Consider the following 26,319-nt stretch of genomic DNA (forward strand, 5'->3'; position numbering starts at 1 on the left):
AAATGTCTGCTGAAGGTGAAGATGTTATCTCTTGGGAGTTTGTTACATAGGTTAGTGGTTTGGAGACAGTAAAAAAATTGAGAATCACTTGGATGAGAGAGACCAGTCAGTGTTACCACTAACTCATGAGAGCCACAGAGCGGTTCCCAGAGTGTGTGTTTTAGTGTTACCTACATGTGTGCCTTTTTATCTATATCCAGAGAGCCTCTTTGTGTCTGCCAATAAATTGGAGTTCATAAAGCTTATGGACTATCACTGGAAGCCTGTCACCAACTTCATGTGGCTTCAGAACATCTTATTAGTAAGAAGATGAGGAATTTATGGTCCAGATTTACAGTCGTTTCCCTCTGTTCTGTGGACTGTAGGTCTTTTACCTTTCTGATATGGGAGTTTATTATTGGGGGGCTGGGGGGGTGAGTGAGTGTGTGTGTATGTTTGTGTCTGTCTACCTAAATCAGTATGATAGCAAAAAAACTTAAATCACTTACTAAAACAGAGTATAGACAGTTGAAGGGGAGAACGTTGACTGTTATTTCATTTAATACATATGCCTCTGAAAGCATTGTACTTTAAAATACCTGATGAATGTGAGAAATGTGTTTTAGATCTTCATTTTTGCTAGGCCTTCATATGTGTTCAGTTGCTCATCTTTGTTCTCTCTGGTTTCACCCACAGCGATCCTTTTCGTGTATCAGGCTGCCTGGGTTTGGCACTCCTTGTAACCACCCTCCAAACTCCATTCCTACCAAAATAGATTGAATATTATTGAGAACGTACACCATTGACTGTAAAGTGTATAAGAGCTAATTTAAGTCTCAATAAAAATGTAAAATAATAGTAATAGTGACCCATTGCTTTTAAAAAATGTGCCATATATGTGGTAGTTCAAGTAGAGCTTTTTTGTTACCACTTACCAGTTTGACTTTGTTGGGGGGGGGGCGAGGGAGATAGCTTTATTGTAGTGAAGACACACTTGGAGCTGTGTATGTCAAGGTATCTCTTGTCTCTCTGCTTATAATCTGCTTGACTCTAGGTTAGCAGGCTGTCCTGGTTAAAATTCTAGTTTCATTGTAACCTACTTGAATGACCATGATGGAACAAGTTAGTCACCTACGCCCTCTTTTCCTCTGTTCCCCAGCTGAAAATATGAATAACAACACTTAGGTTGCAGAGTTTTTGTGAAATAGCAGGCATTCAACAAATCTTAGATGCCTTGTTTATATACTGTGATGTAAAACATAAAAATTCATAGTAAAAATAACACGTATTTGATACCAGTGTTGATACTTAAAAGTTTTTGCAGCTTACTGAAATGAAATCCTAAGAATGAAAACATACTGACGAGTAACAGTGATCTGTTTTCAGGTCCAAGACTTCCCTAATCTCATCAAGTTTCTTTATACTTGTGACTGAGCTAGCTGTTCCTTTTACTTGCCAAAACTTTACTTCAGCTATTATCGTTTCCTTCTTTCCTGTAGCCAGGTCTGACTTAGATGTGCGTACCTGTACTTGTGCATACCTGTACTTGTACTATCTCCCTATGATTTGTCTGGGCTCCCTTCAGGGGGTGGAGCCTCTTGAGTATTTTGACTCTTTAAATCTTATTCTCCTAATGTTATTTTTTGTAGTATGTGGTGCTTGTGAGTACTCCTACCTAGTTAGAGTCTTTGATTGATTTTAAAGTGGTGAATCAGAAATCTTTAAGGGACTAGGATTTTCACATAAGAACTTCTGTTTTGGGTTATCAGGTTTTTTTCTTCCTAAAAGGCAAACTTTTAATGAACATTTCTTTTGTGCCAGAAACTATCAGATGTTTCATATGCCTACCCTAATTTAATCTTCACTAGTACTCTTTGAAGTAGGTGTCTCCTTTTTAAAAATAAGGATACTGAGGCTTGCAGAACTTAAATAATTTTGATTGTGCAGCTGGTGAGTGACAGAATTGGGATTTAAACTCAGCCATTCTGACTTCAGATTCTCCCATAACCAGTACTTTATACCACTTCTCACTTGTTCATTTGTCTTCTCACATCTTTCCTGTTTACTGTAGCTATCTTAGAATCCTTACGAAACTACTTAGAATTTGAAGCTATGCATTTGGTAGGAATCTATTACCACTGTTATTTTTGTAAATTCTAAGACTTTCATGCTGCTTACCTAAGCCAGATCCCACATACCTGGCCACCCCTCCTTTCCTTGTGCTACGGTATAATGTGACCTTCTAGGCACTGACACCACAGGTGGTTTCCTGGGGGAGGGATTGTGGCAAGTATGGGGAGGTGGGGTGTGGTGGTTTGTGGTTTAAGAAAAACTATGTTAGGGGATATTTATTGAAAGGGTCAGTAGGGTAGGTGAGTTGATGTACCCTAACATTTGTGATTTTGATCATTTTCTGGTGACCCCCAATGCTGAAACCTTTCAATAATTGTAATTTTGCAGTATACATATGAAGCATATAGGTGATGAACTGATGTATGTATTTTAGGTAGAATGTGTAAGCCTCTTTAATACATGCATCTTGGATTTGTTATTCTGTCACCCCCAAATCTTACCTTTGCAGTATTGGGAGATAGGTTGATAATATTTACAGGTGATGAAACAAGAAACTACATATTATAGAAGGATTTGAAATTTGAGATACGTAAGAGGTCTTACAGGTGTATTGGTAATTTTTGCACTGTTGTGTACTGCTGGGAAGGCAGGTGAGGTAGCTTTTTTATTAACAACAAAATATTTCTATTCAGAATTGTTTGTGCTAAAGTGAATTTAGTATTTCTGGAGATAGTTTTATTCTGGTCTTATTTTAGGGATATTATTCATGAGGACTCCAGGGTAACTTTTGAGATTGTGGGTATTTTTTTTCTCAAAGTGGTTCTTTAAGTGGAGACTAGTCTGCCTTTTCTAGGGCCTTTGCACATTAAGAGTATTTCTGCAAGGAGTAATCTTAAATGTGGATAGAATGTGGCCTGGTTTTCTTTTTTCCCCAGTGAAGACTGTTGGTGAACCATGGGTTTTCCTGTTAATCTGTTGTAAGACAAGTTGTCTTTCTCTTGCTCCTGTATAGCTATTAATACCTCTCTAATCTTGTCCTAACTGTTCATACTAGAGGGTTCATGGGGATAATACCTTGTTACCTTGTCATCCACTTTTCTTGTAAATATTGTCTGTGGCATTTGATTTTGCTATCTTAGTTGCTGTAGCATATGGCAGAAGTGAATGCCACAGCTAGGATTTGGCCACTTTAAAAAATTCCAAAATATTGATATTAGGTGAGTATATGGACAGGTGGTAAATATAAATGCAGAACTTTCAGTGTTTCTGGAAGTATCTTAAATATGGAGAATATCATATATATGCTTTCAAAATTCACATCTCCATATTGGTTAACAAGAAGTTTGGTGAGAATAATTGCATTTTGAGTTCAATGGATCACATAAATTAAATAATTATTATTGTGCCCATAATATGAAAAAACTCATGTACAAAGATTATGGAAATTAATACTCCTTTAGATAAGCCTGTCTAGTTTTAAAAGTTTTTTATTACAAAGTACTCACAGGAAAAAAGAAAAATCAAACTAGACTGTTGTTAACCTGTTTCGTGTGTATTCTTAATAGAATTTTTCTATGCATATATGTGTATATATGTTAATTCTTTTAAAAAATATTATATCATACTTCTGCAATTTGTGTATGTCTTATTGAAGCACATCATTTTTTGGGTTGCATAGTATTCCATCATTTTGTCTGTATTGTAATTCATTTAACCTGTCCACTTTGATGGTCTTAAAGATTGTTTACAGTTAAAACAATGCTTAAGTGAGCATAATTATGTTGGCACAGATGCACGAATGGGATTTATGGGTTGGACTTTATGTGCATTATTATCTGGCCTTCAGAAATCTTTTTGTTTCAACATATGCCTATAGAAACAGTGTATCAAAGTTACCTGTCCAGTATCAGTACTGAACATTATTAGGCTTTTAAGTCTGAAAATCAGATAGATGAAAAATGGTATCTCATTTTAATTTGCTTTTTTAAATTTTATGCCAGCATCTTTCCATTTGTTTATTGCTATTTGTAGTTTTCTGTCTCCCTCATTTATTAAGCTATGATTTGTTTCTTAATTTTTTTGGCTAGATTTTTATTGATAAAATAATAGAGTACCTTGATAAAGTTAACTTCTAAATAAGTTATACTTTTGTTGTGTTAGGAATAATTTGAGTTTAAGACAGTCTCAAGGACTTCACTGGTGGCACAGTGGTTAAGAATTCACCTGCCAGTGCAGGGAACACGGGTTCGATCCCTGGTCCGGGAAGATCCCACATGCTGCGGAGCAAGTAAGCCCACAAGCCGAAACTACTGAGCCCGCGTGCCTAGAGCCCGTGCTCCGCAACAAGAGAAGCCACCACAATGAGAAGCCTGCGCACCGCAAGGAAGAGTAGCCCCCGCTCGCCGCTACTAGAGGAAGCCCGTGCACAGCAACAAAGACCCAACACAGCCAAAAATAAAATTAAATTAAAAAAAAATTCTCATTCTAAAAAGAAAAAGACAGTCTCAAGCAGCAAGTTGTTTAAAAAGGATGGTCTAGACATTATAGCAAAGGATAGTCTTTGTTATCATGGGTGGGTTGAATTGTTATTTCTGGCATGTATCTGTCTTTTTATTCACATTCCAAAGACAGGTAGGCATATTTATCAGTAAAGGAAACTTCAAATACAAAGTATGAGCAATGTCTTTCATTTTTATGACTGTATTTGAAATTTTGTCCTGGTAAATCCCCCCACACACACACATGTGGTCCTGGTCTATTTATTTGTAAATAGGCCAAAACAACCAGTTAGTTTGAGAGAAAAAAAAACAAAACAAAACTACATTCTGTCCTTAGGTTGGCTGAATACTGAGAACACGCTGAGATCTCAAAAGTGTCATAAAGTCCTAGTCAAGCAGAAGAAATGAAAATACTACCCCAAAAAAGGGACGTATCTTAAGATTGTTTCCTACTATCTTAAAATTAGTTTTGAATAAATACACACTTTTATTTAAATGTACGTAAAATACTAATGGTGTCTAAGTAAAAGTAATTGAAGATGTGTGAGATTTTTGAGATGTGGGATTTTTCTTCAAATTTGCATTTAATTCTGTAATATTTATTTCACTTTCTGTTTCAATAATTCTTAACAGTTGTTCTCAACCAGGGGTGACAACGTCTGGAGACATTTTTGGTTGTTACAAGTGGGGGACGCAACTGGCATATAGTGTGAAGCCAAGAATGCTACATTGCACAGGGTAACACCCAACAACAAAGCGTTATCAGACCCAGAATCTCAGTGCTGAGGTTGAAAGATTCTGCTTCATAGGAAAAAGCATACGTTAATCTTTAAAAAGTGTCTAATAGTTTTGTTCTGTGACCTGTGAAATAAAAATAGTGATGGGTATTATAAGACCATCAAGGTCTTTAACCAAGGCTTCTAGTTTTATTGATACCTTTCAGGCTTCTATTTGACAAACTTAGAAAAGTCTGATTTTGGGAAATAAATACTACTTATTGAAGATTTGATAGTTTAATTAAAGTGTTGTCTTTCCTGACTTTCAGTTAAGATGAAAGTCCCAGATGTTTTGCCCTTTATCTGATCAGATATTGTCTAGAACTCTTTCTGCTTGCTGGTCATACTGACAACGCTTTTGACGTTAGATATGTGGCAATTCTGTGATACCACCTGAGTCTCCGACAATTCAGTAGTGCCATTTTCTACTTGGAGTTAGCATCAGATCTCACATGTTAAGGGCTTAGTCCCACAATACTGCCACCTACCTATCTCCTTCAGACACCAGTCAGAAGTCCAGGCTGTTATACCTGTGTTTCTGACCAGCAGGCTAAAAATTAGAGGGTTCTATGACCCCTTCCTCAGGTTCTGTTAATTTGCTAGAGTGGCTCGCAAAACTCAGGAAGTTTACTATCTAGATTATTCGTTTATTAATATTGCACAGGATGTTAAAGGTTATGAAGGAGTAGCCAGATGAAGAGATACATAGGGGGAGGTCCAGAAGGGTCCTGAGCACAGATGCCTGTGGAGTTTGCGTGCACCACTCTCCCGGCAGGTGGATACATTCTTGCTCACCAACGCAGAACCTCTCTGATCCCCATAGTTGATAGATGTCTATGGAGGCTTCATCAGGTGGGCATAATCGATGATTAATTCCACTTTTAGCCCCTCTCCAAAGAATGACAGTGGGAAGTGCGGTTGAAAGTACCAAGCTTCTAATCATGACTCCATCTTTCTGGTGACCAGCCCCCATCTAGGAGCCTACCAAGAGTCAGAGTTGCCTCGTTAGAATAAAAGACATTTCTATCACCCAGGAAATTCCAAGGGATTTAGTAGCTCTGTGTCAGGAACTGGGGCCAGAGACTAGATTTTACAACAGAAGATTCTCTTAGCACCTTTATTTTCAAGGGTTTTAGGAACTCTGTTAGGATCTGGGAGCAGACAGCAGTATGCATAGTTCCTTTTTTTTTTTAAACATCTTTATTGGAGTATAATTGCTTTTCAATGGTGTGTTAGTTTCTGCTGTATAACAAAGTGAATCAGTTATACATATGTTCCCATATCTCTTCCCTCTTGCGTCTCCCTCCCACCCTCCCTATCCCACCCCTCTAGGTGGTCACAAAGCACCAAGCTGATCTCCCTGTGCTATGCGGCTGCTTCCCACTAGCTATCTCTTTTACGTTTGGTAGTGTATATATGTCCACGCCACTCTCTCTCTTTGTCACAGCTTACCCTTCCCCCTCCCCATATCCTCAAGTCCATTCTCTAGTAGGTCTGTGTCTTTATTCCCATCTTGCCCCTAGGTTCTTCATGACTTTTTTTTCTCTTAGATTCCATATATATGTGTTAGCATACGGTATTTGTTTTTCTCTTTCTGACTTACTTCACTCTGTATGACAGACTCTAGGTCCATCCACCTCACTACAAATATAGCTCAATAACGTTTCTTTTTATGGCTGAGTAATATTCCATTGTATATATGTGCCACATCTTCTTATCCATTCATCTGTCGATGGACAGTTAGGTTGCTTCCATGTCCTGGCTATTGTAAACAGTGCTGCATTGAACATTTTGGTACATGACTCTTTTTGAATTATGGTTTCCTCAGGGTATATGCCCAGTAGTGGGATTGCTGGGTCACATGGTAGTTCTATTTTTAGTTTTTTTAAGGAACCTCCATGCTGTTCTCCATAGTGGCTGTATCAATTTACATTCCCACCAACAGTGCAAGAGTGTTCCCTTTTCTCCACACCCTCTCCAGCATTTATTGTTTCTAGATTTTTTGATGATGGCCACTCTGACCGGTGTGAGATGATGTCTCATTGTAGTTTTGATTTGCACATAGTTCTTATTACTGCACAAATATGTCCATTAGCTTCATTGGACCATTCTTATATGTGTAGGGGAGAGAGAGAACCTTGAATTTCTCACTTCGTTGGTGGATTGCTAGCTTTGTGTCTTAATTAACTGCTCTGCATATACCTAATCTGTAATTACCCATGAACTCTGCTGACTGATAGCCTGGCAGCTATGTGTATCTCACAAAGTCACAGATTACTACACACCTGGTCAGTACACCAATGGGACATTAGTGGCAGCAGTGTTGACCACTTCTCCCAGCTCCAAAGGAGTTAGCAGCCATAGCCACCCGCTGCATACTGTCTTTGAAAGGGAAGGGTTAAGTTGAGCCTGGAACAGGTGAGAAAGATTTCTGTCATTTTTCAGATTTAACTGTGTTAAAGTGAGGACTCTCTTCATTACTCATGCATTTCAAAAACAGTCTGACAAGGTGAGAGAAATTGGAGGTACAAAGTAGAGAGGTCTACCAAACCTGCATATTTTAATGTAATTATTATTATTTTAAAATTTATTTATTTATTTTGGCTGGATTGAGTCTTCACTGCTGCACACGGGCCCTCTCTAGTTGCGGGGAGCAGGGGCCACTCTTAGCTGTGTTGTGGGGGCCTCTCATTGCAGTGGCCTCTCTTGCTGTGGAGCACGGGTTCTAGGCACGTGGGCTCAGTAGTTGTGGCACACTGGCTTAGGTGCTCCGCGGCATGTGGGATCTTCCCAGAAGAGGCCTCGAACCCGTGTCCCCTGCATCGGCAGGCAAATTCTTAGCCACTGCGCCACCAGGCAAGTCCCTAGTGTAATTATTAATAATACTTCATTAAATATGATACACATGGTAAACTGGGCAGAACACCAGGTGTAGACTAGGACTGTTCTAACTAGGATGTATTGTCTCTCTGTTTCCTTTGAATTCTCCCTTGTATAGCATTACTAGTTTGTATCATTCATTCTTATACTTTTATCCTATTAGTTAGGCAAATACTGTTTTATTCTTTATACTGGTTTCTTGATCTGGGCTTTTTTTACCTCTCCAATTTGTCTCTTGCCACTGTATGTAACTTTGCCAAGTGACTTGCAGTTCACTGAGTATGCAGTGCTCTGTTTTGCTAGTATTAAATTCTAATAGCATCTGTTTTTTAAAAAAATTTATTTATTTATTTTTGGCTGCGTTGGGTCCTCGTTGCTGCACGCGGGCCCTTTCTAGCTGCGGCAAGCAGGGGCCACCCCTCGCTGCGGTGCGCGGACCTCTCACCGCAGTGGCCTGTCCTTGTTGTGGAGCAGGGGCTCTAGGCTCCCGGACTTCAGTAGTTGTGGCGAAAGGGCTCAGCTGCTCCCCGGCACGTGGGATCCTCCCGGACCAGGGCCCTAACCCATGTCCCCTGCATTAGCAGGCGGACTCCCAGCCACTGCGCCACCGGGGAAGTCCCTCTAATAGCATCTTTCTGTTTGTTGCCTCTGACATTCTTCCTCATGGGATAACTTCAACTTGTCTTTTAAGACTGTTCAGACAGCTCCATTCAAATACATACAGATCACCTGAGAAGCTCTCTTGGATTTCCTTTTCTCCATAGAAACTACCATATTTATGACATGCATTGATCATATTTTCTGTTAGTCTGTTTCCACTTGTGGTTCTGTAGGCTTTGAGCGCGCTGAAATTGCCTCGCTTAAAACGTGTCGCAGAGTTAGGAGCTGGATTAAATATCTAAATGGGAGAAAAATAAGAATCTTGTCTTCATCTATTAAAGAAATATTCTTTTCTTTAGAAAAAAATAGAAAATATTATTGGTATCAGAATTTTGAGCTTTGTGTATGTGTGAAAATTCTGAGTTTGCTTGCTTTCTCTCTTCCGTTTTTTTCCTGTGTGCAGATTCTATTTATCCTTTGTCAGTTTTGCTTGTTTTTATGCCTCCCTAGATTTTAAAACAAGATAGTAATCTTGCCTTTCTAAAGTCTGCATTTTACCATTTTCTACTCTGTATGGGGACTTTTTTTTTTTAATGGTTTCATCAATTGGCTTTTTTTTAAGTAAATTTATTTATTTATTTTTGGCCACGTTGGGTCTTCGTTGCTGTGCGTGGGCTTTAGTTGCAGCAAGTGGGGGTACTCTTCGTTGCGGTGCGTGGGCTTCTCGTTGTGGTGGCTTCTCTTGTTGTGCAGCACGGGCTCTAGGCACATGGGCTTCAGTAGTTGCAGCATGCGGGCTCCATAGTTGTGGGTCGCTAGCTCTAGAGCGCAGACTCAGTAGTTGTGGCGCACGGGATTAGTTGCTCTGTGCATGTGGGATCTGCCCGGACCGGGGATTAAACTCGTGTCCCCTGCATTGGCAGGCGGATTCTTTTTTTTTTTTTTTTTTTTTTGCGGTACGCGGACCTCTCACTGCTGTGGCCCCTCCCGCCGCGGAGCACAGGCTCCGGATGCCCAGGCTCAGCGGCCATGGCTCACGGGCCCAGCCGCTCCGTGGCATGTGGGATCTTCCCGGACCGGGGCACGAACGCGTGTGCCCTGCATCGGCAGGCGGACTCTCAACCACTGCGCCACCAGGGAAGCCCCCGCTGGCGGATTCTTAACCGCTGCGCCACCAGGGAAGTCCCTGTATGGGTACTTTAATATAAGTATTATTTCTTCTACCAAGCTAGGCCCCTAGAGGCCATAATTTGTTTTTTGATCATTATATGCTTCTGTATCATATGTCACTGTTCCTTCAAAGTAGTAGACTTGCTGTCTTAGCTTGGGCTACTGTAGGAAAATACCGTAGACTGGGTGGCTCAAACAACAGAAATTATCTTCTTACAGTTATGGAGGCTGGAAGTCTGAGCTCACAGTGCTGGCATGGTTGGGTTCCGGTGAGAACTCTTCCTGGCTTGCCCAAGGTCACCTTCTTTTTGTGGCCACACATGGAGGGGGTGGGGCCTGGGGGACTGCTCTCCTGCCTGCCCTCCACACCCCCCATTTTTTCTACTAAAAGTAGTAGTCCCATCAGGAGGGTGTTACTCTCAGGACCTCACGCATACCTAATTGTCTCCCAAAGGCCTTATCCTCAAATGCTATCACACTGGGCTAGGGCCTTCAACAAAAGAAATTTGGGTGGATACAAACACAGTCTGTAACATTCGTCAATGATTTGTATGTCTTTTTATTTTTACTGATTACATTCAGATATGGATTGTTTTATGCAGATGTATTCTTAAAGGTTTTGATGTTAATTGAGTTTTATGAAGTAAACATTTTAGGTGTACACTGTTAAAAAGAAAGTGGAAGGAAAAGGGGCTGGGATTTATTGAATGCATAGTGTGTGATAGTAAATGCATATTATGTGACATTTTATGTAACAAATGCTGGTGTGAAGCTTTCTGGCTTTGTTATATACTGTTCTTCAAGTTAGTTTTTGTGTAATTTCTGTGTATCAAGTTTGCTTAAATTCCTTCAAATCTTTATTGAGATGTCAACAAATGATTATTGAGCATATATTCTATCTGGGTACTGTGCTAGGTACCTTGGGATGCACTGGTGAGCACACAAACCACAGTCCGTTATAGTGTTTATTATTTTAAAAGTGTTATATTTCATTTAATATTTTGCTCAACTGCTTTTATCAGTATTTTCCAGTATCAACTATGTGTTAAGTTTATCTTTAAAATTAGGACTTGGGAAACTTAAATGTGTAGTTCCTTAAGAGTAATTTTTTTCAGTTGCTCCTTAAGTCAGCATATGCTGTAAGAGTAATCTGATTCAGTAATTACCATTTTTGATATACATTTCTATTTTTAAGTTTTGGGTGGGGAGGTGAAAGCTTTAGTGTCAATACTAGCTTAATAATGTGTGAAGTGCAGTAGAGCTTGGTCAGATTAGATGGGAATAAAATTGAAATTGCTTTAAGATTTTGCTTTTTGAATTTTTTTATGCTATGTATATAAATTCCAGATATACCTCAAAATTTTGACATAATTACAAATTTTATTAAATTAACAGTTTAATCCTAGAATCTCTTTGCTACCCAGAGAGACGTTCTAAAATTAATTTTTTGTAAATATTCCTCATCAGCGTGTGTTTTTTCCACATTTTTATATCTTTGAAACTGAATGTCTTTCAAACGTCAATAGTGTCCCAGTTTTCTTAAAATAATGGAGAGTCTTACAGTTTCTCCTGATTTAGATTTGATTAATACAGTGTTGTTAGCTCTTTGAAGGTTTAGGAAAAGTACATATTTAAGTGTTTTGGATGGGTAGTACAGACAGTTTGGAAGAATTATTTTAAAAGAAAGGCTTCTGAGTTTACAGTGTAAGTAGATTGATTTAAGTGTTGGTATGTTTCAAATAAGAAAAGGTTTTAAACATTTTAAAAGTATATTCCTTTTATATTTAGTTGGTAGTCTTTAAAAGTTGTTGGTATGAGGATTTGTGGATAAAATCATATTCTTGTTTGTGATTGTTTGAAGGTTTTGCTTTTTGAAACATTTGTAGTTGAACTGTACAAAAACTTCAAATTATAGAATCGCATTAATGGAATGAAGGTTTCTAAATGTGGTAATTTTTAAAATTATTGAATTTGGTGTTGGTGTGAGGCGTAGTGTTGAGAAATGTGGCCGAGTATTTAAAATGTTTTTTTTTTTTAATTATAAGATCAGGATAGGGTACCTTATTTAAAACAATTTGAACAGTGCAGTATTTCATAAAAGAAGTGAAAGTCACTCCCATTTCTGTGCCCCCAAATATGCTTAATATTTATATACTTCAGTAAAATAAAAAAGAAGGAGAATTTAATAGTAGCTTTAAAAAAAGTCATCAGAAAAAACTATAGCATACTTGAGCAAACCTTTGTGTTCTGAGGAATTAAATTCAGGCATATGTGAAAAAGAAATGCCAGTAGCCCTTTTTTTTTTGCTGTATGCGAGCCTCTCACTGTTGTGGCCTCTCCCATTGCGGAGCACAGGCTCCGGATGCGCAGGCTCAGCGGCCATGGCTCACGGGCCCAGCTGCTCCGCGGCATGTGGGATCTTCCCGGACCGGGGCACGAACCCGTGTCCCCTGCATCAGCAGGCGGACTCTCAACCACTGCGCCACCAGGGAAGCCCGAAGAGGTAGTTGTACTTTTAAATAAGGTGGTCAGAGTAAGCCTCATTTTGAAGGTGACAGTTGAGCGAGACAAGAAGTTGGCCATGCATATATTTAGTAGAAGAGCATTCCAGGCAGAGGACTTCCAGTGCAAAGGCCCTTAAGAAGGAGTGTGTCTCACTTTTTTGCAGACTAACAAAGGTGGCCACTGTGGCTGGAGTAGACTGACCAAGCAGAGGAAATCAGAGAGGTTAAAGGAGATTGGGGTCAAATCATGTAGGCAATGTGGACCATGGTAAGGACTTTTTAGACTTTACTCTGAGTGAAATCAGCAGCCAGTGTGGGGTTTTGCGTTGAGAAGTGACATCGTCAGACTTAAGTGTTAAGAGAGTTGTATGAACGGCCGTGCTGATAATAGACTTTAGGTAAAGTAAACTAGAAGCAGCAGTTATTGAAAATAATAGTGTTTTTGAAGAGGTGGATTAAGTGGTAGGAGGTGGTGAGAATTAGTCAACATTTTTAATACATTTTGAAGGTGCAGCTGGCAGGATTTCCTGAAGATAGGGTGTGGTGTGTGAAAGAAAAAATGGAGTCAGGAATGACTCCGGTTTGCCATAGCAGCTAGAAGGATGGAATTTCTTCACACCTGAAATGGGAAAAGGTGTGTGAGGAGCAATTTGTGGGAAAGACCAGCAGTTCACTGTTGGACATGCTGAATGCTATTTTGATGTGGAGCAGGTGGTTGAATGGGTGAATGTGGAGATCAGGAGATTTCATGGGCAAATAGTATTTAAAACTTCCAGACTTGACAGTATCACCAGGTGTAGACAGAGAATTGATTGGTTGAGCTTTGGATTACTCCAGCATGGAGCATTTTGTGAAACCAGAAAAGGACAATGAGTAGGAAAGATCAGCAAGTTAAAAGACAGTATCAGAAAGTAATTGAGGAAAAAGGATCAACTAACTGTGTGAAGTACTCTTTATATGCTGTTAAGATGAGGTGTGAGAAATGATCATTGGATTTAGCAATATGGAGGTAATTGATGACCTTGATAAGAGCAGATTAATTTTAGTGGTGGGAGTGAAAACTTGTTTGGAGTGGGTTTGAGGGATAATGGGAGGGAGACAACTATTTCAAGGAGTTTTCCTTCAAAGGAGAGCAAATAAATGATGGGGGAGCTAGGAGGGTAAGTGGAGGGAAGAAAAAAATTTTGAGATGGGAGAAATATAGATGTATTTGTAAGGTAGTGGAAATGATCCATTAGAGATTTAAAAAGTTGATATGGTTGATAGAAGAAAGGGGAGAATTACACAAGTGATGCTCTTGAGCAGGTGTGCAAATGGAGAATCTGGCATGTAAGTAGATGAGAACATGGGTAGTTTATAACAGGTGGGAATTCGGGGTGTGCATGAGCCTACTAGTAGGTGGATAAATGTGGTGGGACTCTGGAAATTCAAGGTCATTAATTGTGAGAGTGAGGGAGAACTCAGTAGGGGTTTGAGGAGAGAGAAGATATGAAATAGTTACCTAGAATAGTCTGGAAGTGGATAAACTAGGGAAATAAAATATTAATCTGGTAGTGTACTTGAAACAAGCCAGCATGGTGATTCATTTTTCTTTAATTTTGTGTTTGTGCCCATGTGTGCTGCTGTATAGGCACAGATTTGGTGGGGATTGCATTTTAACCTACTAGTAAAGTTGACTTTGTGAGTACAGTGAAGCCGGAGAGGGCAGCTGTATGCAAGGGGATGACTAATGGTTAATGATTAATTATAATTTAATCTTGATAATGAAGGTGGTGAGGGACAGTAAAAAGGTGGTAGGATCAATGGATTGGAGGTACTGGTAGAGTCAAAGAACTTTTGCAGTAAGTGCAATATATTTAAATATCTTCTAGTTTAGAACTATTAAAAATATGACTAGGTAAGGTTTGACAAAGCTGGGTGAAGTGTAGGTTTTTTTCCCTGTTCTAAATTCTTACATTAGCTAAAGTATTATGTTTACTTTTTAAAAGGAAATAATTTTGTGAATGGGTGAAGAAGGAATATTGGGTAAATTTTCTCCTTTCTCTAATAGAAGGGAATAATTAAAGAGGCTCTAGAAGTGCTCTTAGGCTGGAGAGATGGCCTCAATTTGTTATATATCTGTTATGTGAGAGTATATAAGATAAGCTCAACCATCTTATGCCCTAAAAGAGGTCTTTCTCACTGTCCCAATCCATTTTTACACCTGGAAAGCCGTCTGGAAAACTCTGCATATTTCTGCAGTATTACTCAGATGTTCTCCACATCCTGAGTTTCTTGAGGACAAACAGCCATTGATTGAGTACTTACTAGGTGTCAGCCACTTTGCTAAGCAGTCTGCTTACACTAATGTAACCCTCACAGCAGTTCTGTGAAGTAGATACTGTTACCTCCATTTTAGAGAAGGGAAACAAAGGGAGTCTGGAGTTATCTCTCTTAGGTCATACAAATGAAAAAGTGGCTGAACTAAAATTTGAACCCAACCAAACTTTCAGACTCTAGCACCAATGCTTTTTAATTTTTTTTTTTTACCATGTGATTTTTACTTTCATCGAAGTTTTACATGCACAGGATTTAGTGAGTTTATTAATATGACAAAGGGAACAGAAAAAAGTCTTCTGTGTTCTTTCCTTTTTTTCCCCTATTCCCTAGAGATAACCACTTTAAAATCATTGTTTTCTTGGGGGAATGGGTGTTAATCTGCCTATTTCTAAGTTACAGTCTTAGAAAATCCCTTTTTTCTTTAAATTTTTAGAATTAATTATTGATTTCATAATAATCACAGTGAGGATTTAGTTTTTTTTACTTCCTCTCCTTCACTCCATACATACATACTTCTCACTTCCATTGCCCAATGTCTTCAGTATAATTATATTGAAAATTTGGTCAGTTCAGCATGTGTTACACACATTGTCTTAGTGAATGCTATGTTTTCCATTTAATTTTCTGTATACTTATGGCTAATTCCACCCCAAACTTTAGTTGTTTAGATCTCATTGCAAAATATGACATATTAGGTCTTCTACCAATTTTATATTTTTTTAAAAATCTCTTGTGGAGCCTTCTTAACTGCTCTGTTCTGGAGTGGTTGCTCTTAGACCTGCCCTATTCCTCCGCTCTTGGAATCTGCCTTTATCATTATTCTGAAATTCACTTTCTCCTCTTGGGTCTTTAGTTTCCTTGATAGCATGTCACATTCTCTTTCTTGGTTTACTTCATTGTTTTGGTGGACTGAGAGAAAGCATGATAGGAAATACATCTTTTTTTGTACTTTCAACAAAAATGTTTTTTTTTTCCCTACCCATTTACTTAAATGGATAGTTGGAGTACAAAATTCTAGGTTGAAAAGAGTTTTTTTTTTGAATTTTGAAGGCATTTTCCTGTTGCTTTCTTCCTGCACTGTTGTTAAGTCTGAAGCCCTGTATGTAATCTGTTTTGTATCGCTGGAGTTTTGCAGAGTCTTTTTTTTGTTTCCAGAATTATGCAATTTTACTATGATGTCTGACCCCCTAATCTATTTGTCAGCCTTTATGAGGCTCTCTCAGTTTGAAAAGTAGTATCTTTTAAATATGGCAATTTAAATTTATATTCTGTTTTACTACGGTGAAACATACATAATATAAAATTTACCTGGCTTCCCTGGTGGCGCCGTGGTTGAGAGTCCGCCTGCCGATGCAGGGGACATGGGTTCGTGCCCCGGTCCGGGAAGATCCCACATGCCGCAGAGCGGCTGGGCCCGTGAGCCATGGCTGCTGAGCCTGCGCATCCGGAGCCTGTGCTCCGCAACGGGAGAGGCCGCAAGAGTGAGAGGCCCGCGTACCGCAAAAAAAGAAAAAAGAAAAATTACCATTTTAATCATTTTCCACTAGCTTTATTGAGATATAATTGACATATAGTCATTTTTAAGTGTACAGTTCAGCATTAGTGATGTTGAGCACTTTTTCCTGTACCTCTTGGCCATTTGAATGTCTTGTTTGCAGAAATCTCTGTTCATATCCTCTGCCCATTTAAAAATAAGGTTTTTGGTTTTTTTTTTTTGCTATTGAGTTGTATGAATTCCTTGTATATCTTGGATGTTAACCTTATCAGCTATCTGCTTTGCAAATATTTTCTGCCATTTCATAGGTTGCCTTTTAATTTTATTGATGGTTTCCTCCACTGTGCAGAAGCTTTTTAGTTTGATGTGATCCCATTTCTTTATTTTTGCATTTTTCGCCTTTGCTTTTAGAGTCAGGTCCAAAAATCATGTTTAAGAGTTTTACGGTTTTGGGTCTTACGATCAAGTCTTTAATCCATTTTGAGTTGATTTTTGTGTAGGTGTAAGATAGTGATCCAGTTTCATTCTTCTGCATGTGGCTATTCAGTTTTCCCAGCACCACTACTTGAAGAGACTATCCTTTCCCCGTTGTATAGTCTTTGTTCCTTTTCCAAAAATTAATTGACTGTATTTATACATGCATGGGTTTATTTTTGGACCCTCTGTTCTGTTCCACTGATCTGTTTGTTTTTACGCCACTACCATACTGTTTTGATTACTATAGCTTTGTTATATAGTTGAAATCAGATTGTGTGAGGCCTCCATCTTTATTCTTGTTTCTCAAGATTGCTTTGGCAGTCCAGAGTCTTTTGTGGTTCCATACGAATTTAGGATTTTTTTTTTCCTGTTTCTCTGAAAGATGCCATTGGCATTTTGGTAGGCATTGCTTTGAATCTGTAGATTGCTTTGGGTAGTATTTGGCCATTTTAACAATATTATTCCATTCCATGAGCATGGAATATCTTTGCATTTGAAAGTGTCTTCACTTTCTTTCATCAGTGTCTTAAAATCTTCAGTGTACTGATCTTTCACCTCCTTGCTTAAATTCATTCCTAAGTATATCATTGTTTTTGATGCTGTTGTAAATGGGATAGTTCTGTTTCCAATAGTGAATTATTAGTGTGTAGAAACACACTTGAGTTTTCTATCTTGAGTTTGTATTCTGCAACTTTACTGAATTCATTTGTTTTAACAGTCTTTTGGTTGTGTCTTTGGACTTTTCTATACATAATATAATGTTACCTGCAAATAGAGATAGTTTTACTCTTCCTTTTGGACTTGGTTGCCTTTTATTTCTTTTTCTTGCCTAATTGCTGTGGCTAGGACTACCAGTACTATGTTGAGTAAAACTGGTGAGAGTGCACATTCTTGTCTTGTTCTTGATCTTAGAGGAGAAGCTTTCAGCTAATTACCACTGAGCATGATGTTAGCTTTGGGCTTGTCAGTTACTTGTTTTAAAAACATTTCCCTGAAAAAAAAATTTCCAGTTAATCTTCTTAGTTTCGTCTTACGTAGATGGAGATTCTCAGGAAGGGTTATCCATTTCAGTGTTGTTGTGTTCATTTTTCACATGTTCAGACAGTTCTTAGACTAGAGTACAAATTGTTTTCTCAGTAGATACTACGCTTTTAGTGGTTATTATTTTTTCTTTGTTTTGAGAGTGTGTAGATAGAGAAAAATGCTTTCTAAATAATTATATTTTATTAGTAATTGTAAGGTAGCATAACTCTGGGTCATACTTCAAAACACTAATAAAAATAATCTGTAAATGGAATAGCACAAAATAGATACATACCACACTATAAAAAGCCAATATTGCAAACACTATAAAGACACTTTGAGCTTCACCTTCAGACTCTAAAAGGATTCTCCAGGATGAAACCGGTGTACTAAAGTGTACAGTAATCTGCCACCACTGCTGTGTTAACTCATTTTATATTTCGTTAACAAATTATAAAACCATTTATGTATGTTCATTCAATCTCCTTTAAAAACTTGAGTATTTAAAACTTCCTTTGCTTTGCACCGCATGAATTGATATCTGGGTCCAGGTGGAAGGACTTTTTGCTGTTGTTTGTTGTGTTTTTTCCTTCACCTTTCTCAATGAACAGAAGACTACACCCTAGGAAAAATAAATTCTAGATCATATCTCCACAGCTCATTTTCCTGTACGACTAGAAGTGATTCATGAGATAGATTTTAATGCTAATGAGCATTTTTTGAATGACTCATGTACATTTTAGAATTTCTCCTCTGTCTCTTAAAATATATATATTCGTGCTGTTTTATTCTTCAGATTTTTTGAGAGTTTGGTGTTGCACCTCTGATTTTGCCAGCCTTACTGTTTTTCAGGAACCAGTGTAATTCTCAACAAAAGAGATTGTGTATTGCAGTGCTTTTCAACTGGGAGCAAGCCTCCCTTCCCCCCAACCCCAGGGTTCATTTGTCAGGTTCTAGAGACAGTTTTGATTGTCACCATTTGTGATGGGGATTACTGGCATCACAGTGTAGGGGTCGCAGATGTTGCTGAACATCCTACAATGCACAGGACAGCCTACCACAATACAGAGCTCTGCAGCCTAACTGTCAATAGTGCTGAGTTTGAAAAAGTCATTTGTCCATATTAAACTCCTTCTATGTTTAAGTCCTATACTTTCCCACTTCCTTTTTCATACTCTACTCATGCTTTTCAGGTTCACCTTTTAAAGTCCCACTTTGTCCTGAGGCTTTTCTTGATGACTCTAAACCTACATTTCATCTCCGTTTTCTTTGTTCTATTATACCATCCCTGAAATCTTTGCATCTGATAGTCTATGCTGTTTTATTTCTATTTGTTTATTGTTTATGTATCTTGTTTTTCAAACTAATTTTGTGAAGGATCAATGTCTTACATTGTTTCTGGGCTTTCTAACTGCTGTTGACACTGACATTACATTGTGAGTTTGTAGAATGAAAAAAGGGCCCATGGCCTACCTAGGCTCTGGCAGATGTGGTGGTAAAAGAATGGACTCATCTCTGTTGATGACAGTTTGGCATTAGTATCAAATGGATTATGGAAGAAGTGATAGCATCGGTGGTGAATGGAATGAGAAGAGTGACTCTCCAGTAGCAGGGAGGAGGGTAGATCCACTGCAGCCATTAAACTAGTGCTATTTAAAAAAAACTAGTACCCTCTGAATTCTAAATTGGCTGTCTTCAGCCTGAGTCATACTGTTAGAGGAGATCTATCTTTGGTTCATACTTGTTTGGTTCAGCTGTCTGTGTGGAAGGGAAGGATCCGTGTTGATCTGTTAATAAATTTGAGAAAGATTTTCAAAAAAGGGTCAAAGGTTAGCTAAGAGTTAAGCATAAATCAAGCTAACCAGAACACACTGTTTCTTGAACTTTTTGTTTTAATTGGTAGAGAGAGATGGGTGAGTAGAGGAGTGTAACTTGAATCTTTAGACATGTTAGAGTCCTTATCATGAATATACAAGTTGCCAAAGAAGAAACCCAAGTTTGCACTAAGGTATTACCTGAGCGTTAGCGTTACCTGCTGAAGCTTTCTTTTCCATCTGATTGGATCCTTTTTGTGTACAATTATCATTAGATATTTAGCACTCTTAATTTGAAAACTTCACTTCTAGTGCCAAATACTTTCCCTTCAGAATTTGTGTCATAATTCTATTGCTTTGGAGCAGGTACCATTCCATCTTCAGGTGTGAGTTTCTGAGCAAAGAAATGTATGGCATTTCAAAGATAATTTCAACATAGGAACAATTAGATAAATATTTTAGTGTCACTTCAACATTTATATGAAAACAACAATTTTTATTTTTGCAGCAGTTGGTACAAAATGAGAACGCAAAAGTTTTGTTCATACTTGTGTTACATAGTAATTTTACTTTTTCTGTAATAACATGAGAGTAAGAAAAAGACAATTTTAAAGGGGTGGAGTAGGCAGTGGTTTTTTTTTTTTTTTTTTTTAATTTATTTTATTTTATTTTTTGGCTACGTTGGGTCTTAATTGCTACGCGTGGGCTTTTCTCTGGTTGCAGCGAGCGGGGGCTGCTCTTCGTTGCAGTGCACGGGCTTCTCTTGTTGCGGAGCACAGGCTCTAGGGCATGGGCTTCAGTAGTTGTGCCACACAGGCTTAATTGCTCCACAGCATGTGGGATCTTCCCAGACCAGGGCTCGAACCGTGTCCCCTGCATTGGCAGGCGGACTCTTAACCACTGCGCCACCAGGGAAGCCCGGCAGTGGTTTTTAACTGGGGATACTTTTTGTCTCCCAGGAAACACTTGGCAATATTTATAGACATTTATTATTGTCAAAATTTGGGGGGCAGTTGAAGGTTGGGTGCTAATGACTTATAGTGGGTAGAGATCAAGGATTGCTGCTCACCATTCTACAGTTCACAGGACATCCCCCTTTGACAAAGAATTATCAGGCTTACAGTGTCAGTGGTGCCAAAATTGAGGGACTGCAGGATGAGGAATTGCAAAGGACCTACTCAGACCCAAAAGAAATGTTTTGTGGGTAGTAAACATAGGTAAAAATACTCAGTTTCACTTGCAGTGAATGAAAGGCAAATTAAAGTGTTTTTCTACTATTAAATATACAGAGTTTTGAAAGCGTGTAATACTGGAATAAAATAGGTGTTTCTATACTGATGGCACTATAAAGTGGTACAGCATTTCTGAGGGGCTTTTGAATATATGTATCAGAAGTTCTTGCATTTCATACTTTTGACTCAGTAATTCCACTTACAGGAATTTATCCTAAGGTAATAAACAGATGCCTACAAAGTTTATTCTTGGGATATTAAACGCAGTTATTTTTAATTGTAATGAGCTGGAAGCAAACCTAAATTCTTTGTTTAAAATGGTGGTTATTAAATAATGGTACTACCATATGTGATATATATTAAAAATCTTACTTTTCAGACTACTGGTCCCGTGACAATACCCACAGTGAATGAGGTAGGGAAACAAAGGGATATTAATCAAGGATACCCAATTTAAATAAATAAATATTAGTGAAAAAATACACTAAACATGTACTTTAGTAATAATTACTGGGCACATTACGGACAATTTTCATTGTTTCTATGTTTTGTAATTTTTTCCAATGACTGTCCTATTTATATAATCAGAAAGAGGGGGAAACAGATATCTTTTAAATTTTTAAACTCTAGTAAAATTTTGTAGTAGCTCTGTCATTTCTCAGACTATTTGCTGAAAAATCTGTCCTTTCCCATATACTGAGTTTCCATTTATGTATGGGTCTGTTTCTGGTCTCTCTGTTGCACTGATATTTTAATGCTTGCTCAATTAATTGATAAAGTATAATATATTTTAAAGGTATAATTATGCAAAAGAAATTATGCAAGGAATGTTCTCTTGGTTTGGACCCCACTTGTAGGTTTTCTGAGCTAGTGATTTGTATTTTAAAGGAAGTTCTTAAAAATGTTGTCAAGATTTTGTGTGAGCAGTTGTGTTCTGATTTTTGCCCATCTTTATCACTCATGTAATTCAGTATTCAGATTAAATTTACTTATCTTTGTTTGCTCCAGTCAGATAGTTACGACTAAATTCTGTGGCACTTTTAAGTCTCCTGATTCAAAGCCTGTCACCTTGTGTCAGTGATCAGCCCTATTAATTTTCTTTTTGTTTTCATTCATTCATTTTTTTCCATATTCCCCTTTGTTTACAAATGGTACAGTATCTGCTCTCCCTTGGAGATAGTGTAGGGCTCTCCTGTGCTCTCTTCTCTTAGCTTCCCACACAGATTTTGTGTGGAAAGCAATTAGTCTGAGTAGGAAGTAATCTTAATAGAATTTGGAACTGTAAGGGGCAACAAATTAAGATGTTGCTGCTGGCCACTAAAATGTTCTAGAACTAGCTGGGAAATAAGAGATGGATTTTCGGCTCTTGAGTCTCTGAAAGATACCTTTAACCTGAGAATTGTGAGGGAAACACGTTTGTTTTAGTACTTGAGAGTTCCTGTGGAAGAAAAAGGTCAGTGTGGTGTTTGGAAGGAGGCTGCATTTATTAGTGATATGAGTTGTTTTGCCTTCGTAGAGGAGAAACTGCATAAAGGGAAAAATGGAAGGGAAAGAGAAGAAAAGGAAGTGAAGGGAGGTGAAGTTACTTTAAAAAATTAATGAGTAATGAAATTCAGTAAATTCTCGAGTTAATTTTAGCAAAGTAGATTTAAATTCTGAGTATGTATTTTATTTTTGGAGGAAATTTTTATGTGGAGGAGTTGATTTTAAAGTTGAAAGCATGTTTATGTTTCATGAGCATCTGTTTAGAATAATTTTATTTTCATGTGAAAAATAAGGTTTTTTTTTTGTTTGTTTTGTAGTTTCTTGTCCTGTGAGTACATTCCTAAGAAAATGATTTCTGTTGCCAAATTTTTAGTTGATTTACTCTTGGCCTATTTTTGTGCTCAAATTACATAATTTTCAGGGAAGCATTTTTTGCTTTTGTTTTTATCAGTTGTGTTACATCAAAAAGCGTTATCTTTCACATTTTATAGAAGCATTTTTTCAATTATATATGGCATAGGAATTTGACTTGCATCTATTGGATCTGATTTAGAGTAACTGTGCTTGATACATTTGGAACTTAAAACACAAATTGTACATAATTCATTTCAGTTTATGGGACTTAATTACTGTCTGACCTAGAATTGGTGACCTAGAGTCTTTGAAGCTCCTCATAGTTTGCTTTACTTGGTCTCTATCACTCCTTGTCTCCCTATTGCCATTAATGTGTTGCTGCTGTTGTTTGGATGTCATGGGTGGATTCTCAAGCAGTTCGTGGAAAGGTAGGTTAAAAAACCCATGTGATATGGAAATTCTAATTCATGAAACACGTTATGACTTAGTGGGTGATTATTAAAACTACAAAAAGATTCTTAATTTAAGAAATGAAAAGTGTAAGGCTCCTATTTCAGTACCCTCCCCTGGTGTGTTTAAGTATTAGTTAAATGACTGTAGGGAGTCTAGTGAAATTTAAAGATAAATTTTAGTAACCATTGACAATTGTATACTACTCAGAAATTAATATTAGGCATGTTAGAGATTATAATATGCTGCCTCTGCTTGTTAAACCTCTAATTCCCCTTCCCAAAGAAGACTAGGGAAAGGAGGGAAAACGTAGTCATGCAGATAGCTTTAGATAATCACCCTCACCATATTTTAAAAATAATAGTAGTAAAATTTACCTACCGTATAATTCACTCATTTAACAGAGTAAGTTGTCAGGTCACACATCAACTCTCTTTTTTGAGGAACTGCCAAGCCAAACTGTTTTCCAAAAAGGCTACACCATTTTGCATTCCCATTAACAATTGCCCTGCATCCATCAACAATGTGTAGGTTGCATTCCCATCAACACCATTTTGCGTTTCCCGTCAACAGTTGCCCTGCATCCTTCCCAACACTTGTTTGTTTTTTAATTTATTATTTATTTACTGATTTTTGGCTGCGTTGGGTCTTCATTGCTGTGCGTGGGCTTTCTCCAGTTTTGGCGAGCGGGGGCTACTATTTGTTGCGGTGCGCGGGCTTCTCATTGCGGTGGCTTCGCTTGTTGCGGAGCTTGGGCTCTAGGCGTGTGGGCTTCGGTAGTTGTAGTGCTTGGGCTCAGTAGTTGTGGCTCACGTGCTCTAGAGCGCAGACTCAGTAGTTGTGGTTCACGGGCTTAGTTGCTCCGCGGCATGTGGGATCTTCCCGGACCAGGGATCGAACCCGTGTCCCCTGCATTGGCAGGTGGATTCTTAACCACTGCGCCACCAGGGAAGTCCCCCAACACTTGTTTATTGTCCATCATTTTCTTTTTAGAAGTATTTGCATATACCTTTATTGGTAATATAAATTGGTATGCACAAGAACGTTTACCAGAATATAGGTTTTAGTTCATTAATTGTGAAAGATAAACGAAATACACGCCCACACACATATATATATGTCAGTAAGAGATTGTCATACATCTATTCAGTGGACTGAGCCATTAGAATAACGAAAGTTAGTATATTTCGAAAATGGAAATGTGAACGACACATTGTTGAGTGGAAAAAAGTACATAATTCAAACTTCATTTACATAAAATGAAAGAAGTAGTGCATATGAAAATTCATAAATACTCTCTGGAGGATCTTAATAATATTATTGATGGTCATGTTGAGGTGAGATTGCAGATGATTTTATATTTTTCCTGTTTTGCTTGACGTATCTACAATGAGCTTTATTACTTTTATAATCAGAAAAAAACCCTGTAGTTTTGTATTTCATTTTTTAATACACCAGGTTCTTATTAGTTATCTATTTTGTGCATGTTGGTGTATATATGTCAATCCCAATCTCCCAGTTCATCCCCCCCCCCCGCCCCACTTCCCCCCCTTGGTGTCAATACATTTGTTCTCTACATCTGTGTCTCTGTTTCTGCTTTGCAAACCGGTTTATCTGTACCATTTTTCTAGATTCCACATACATGCGTTAATATACGATATTTGTTTTTCTCTTTCTGACTTACTTCACTCTGTATGGCAGTCTCTAGGTCCATCCATGAAAAATATGGAACGCTTCACGAATTCGCATGTCATCCTTGCACAGGGGCCATGCTAATCCTGTTCTGTATCGCTCCAGTTTTAGTATATGTGCTGCTGAAGCGAGCACTGTCTGTCATTTTTATTATAACAACTTTAGTGGGTGTGAAATGGTGTCATGTGGTTTTGATGTGCATTTCCTTAATGACTAATAATGTCAAGCATCTTTTCATGTGCTTATTGGCCATTTATTGATCTTCTGTAATTATGTACCCCTTTAAACAGTAACATCTCACCCATCCCTTCTTCAAGACCCTGGCATATGCCTTTCTGCTGTCTCTTTGAATTTGACTATTCTGGATACCTTTGAAAAGTAGAATCAGAATACTTGTTCTTTTGTGTCTGGCTTATCTCACTTAGCATAATGTGTTCAAGATTAATCATTGTTTTAGTATGTGTCAGAATTTTCTTCTTCTTTAAGGCTATATCCCATTGTATATACCACATTTTGGTTATCTCATTTGTTGAGGGACACTTGGGTAGTTTCTGCCATTGTGTATAAGTGAGTTTCATGTGATTGAGTTTCTGTTTTCACCTCTTTTGGATGTCCAGAAATGGAATTGTTGGATAATATGGTAATTCTTTGATTTTTTTGAGGAACCGGCATGCTATTTTCCACAGGGACCCCACCATTTTACATTCCCACAAGCAATGCACATGGGTTTCAGTTTCTCTACATACTTGCCAGGCAGTCGTCGTTATTTTTTTTGTGTGGGGTTGGTTGGTTTGTTTTTTTGGATAACGATCAATCTGATGGATGTGGAGTTCTGTCTTACTGTGATTTTTGATATTCATTTCCCTGAATAGTTACGTTGAGCATCTTTCTATTTGCTTTTTGGCCATTTCTGTATCTTTAAAGAAATGCTTATTCATGCACATTTACTTTTTATTTATTTATTTTTGGTTGCGTTGGTTCTTCGTTGCAGCGCGCGGGCTTTCTCTAGTTGCGGCGACCGGGGGCTACTCTTCATTGCGGTGCGTGGGCTTCTCATTGCGGTCGCTTCTCTTGTTGCAGAGCACAGGCTCTAGGTGTGCAGATGTGTCAGTTGTGGCAAATGGGTTCAGTAGTTGCGGCGCACGGCTTTAGTTGCTCCGTGGCATGTGGGATCTTACCAGACCAGGGCTCGAACCCGTGTCCCCTGCATTGGCAGACGGATCCTTAACCACTGTGCCACCAGGCAAGCCCTGCCCGTTTTTTTTTGTTTGTTTGTTTTTGTTTTTTTTGTTTTTTTTTTGTTTTTTTTTTTTTTTGCGGTACGAGGGCCTCGCACTGCTGTGTCCTCTCCCGTTACGGAGCAACAGGCTCCGGATGCGCAGGCTCAGCGGCCATGGCTCACGGGCACAGCCGCTCCGCGGCATGTGGGATCTTCCCGGACCGGGGCCACGAACCCGTGTCCCCTGCATCGGCAGGCGGACTCTCAACCACTGTGCCA

General features: G+C 38.4%; 1 protein-coding gene and 1 non-coding gene across 4 annotated transcripts in view; one reads left to right on the plus strand and one right to left on the minus strand.

The window, feature by feature from the left end:
* Nucleotides 1-26,319, plus strand: part of PPP4R2 (protein phosphatase 4 regulatory subunit 2) — a 154,261-nt gene that overhangs the window by 108,172 nt on the left and 19,770 nt on the right. The gene's annotated exons all lie outside the window — the stretch shown is intronic.
* LOC132433052 (U6 spliceosomal RNA) lies at nucleotides 24,849-24,956 on the minus strand. The gene has a single exon (XR_009521088.1). It is a non-coding gene; the product is annotated as a U6 spliceosomal RNA (small nuclear RNA).

This window comes from Delphinus delphis, chromosome 10 (genome assembly GCF_949987515.2).
Source record: "Delphinus delphis chromosome 10, mDelDel1.2, whole genome shotgun sequence".
Taxonomy (NCBI): domain Eukaryota; kingdom Metazoa; phylum Chordata; class Mammalia; order Artiodactyla; family Delphinidae; genus Delphinus; species Delphinus delphis.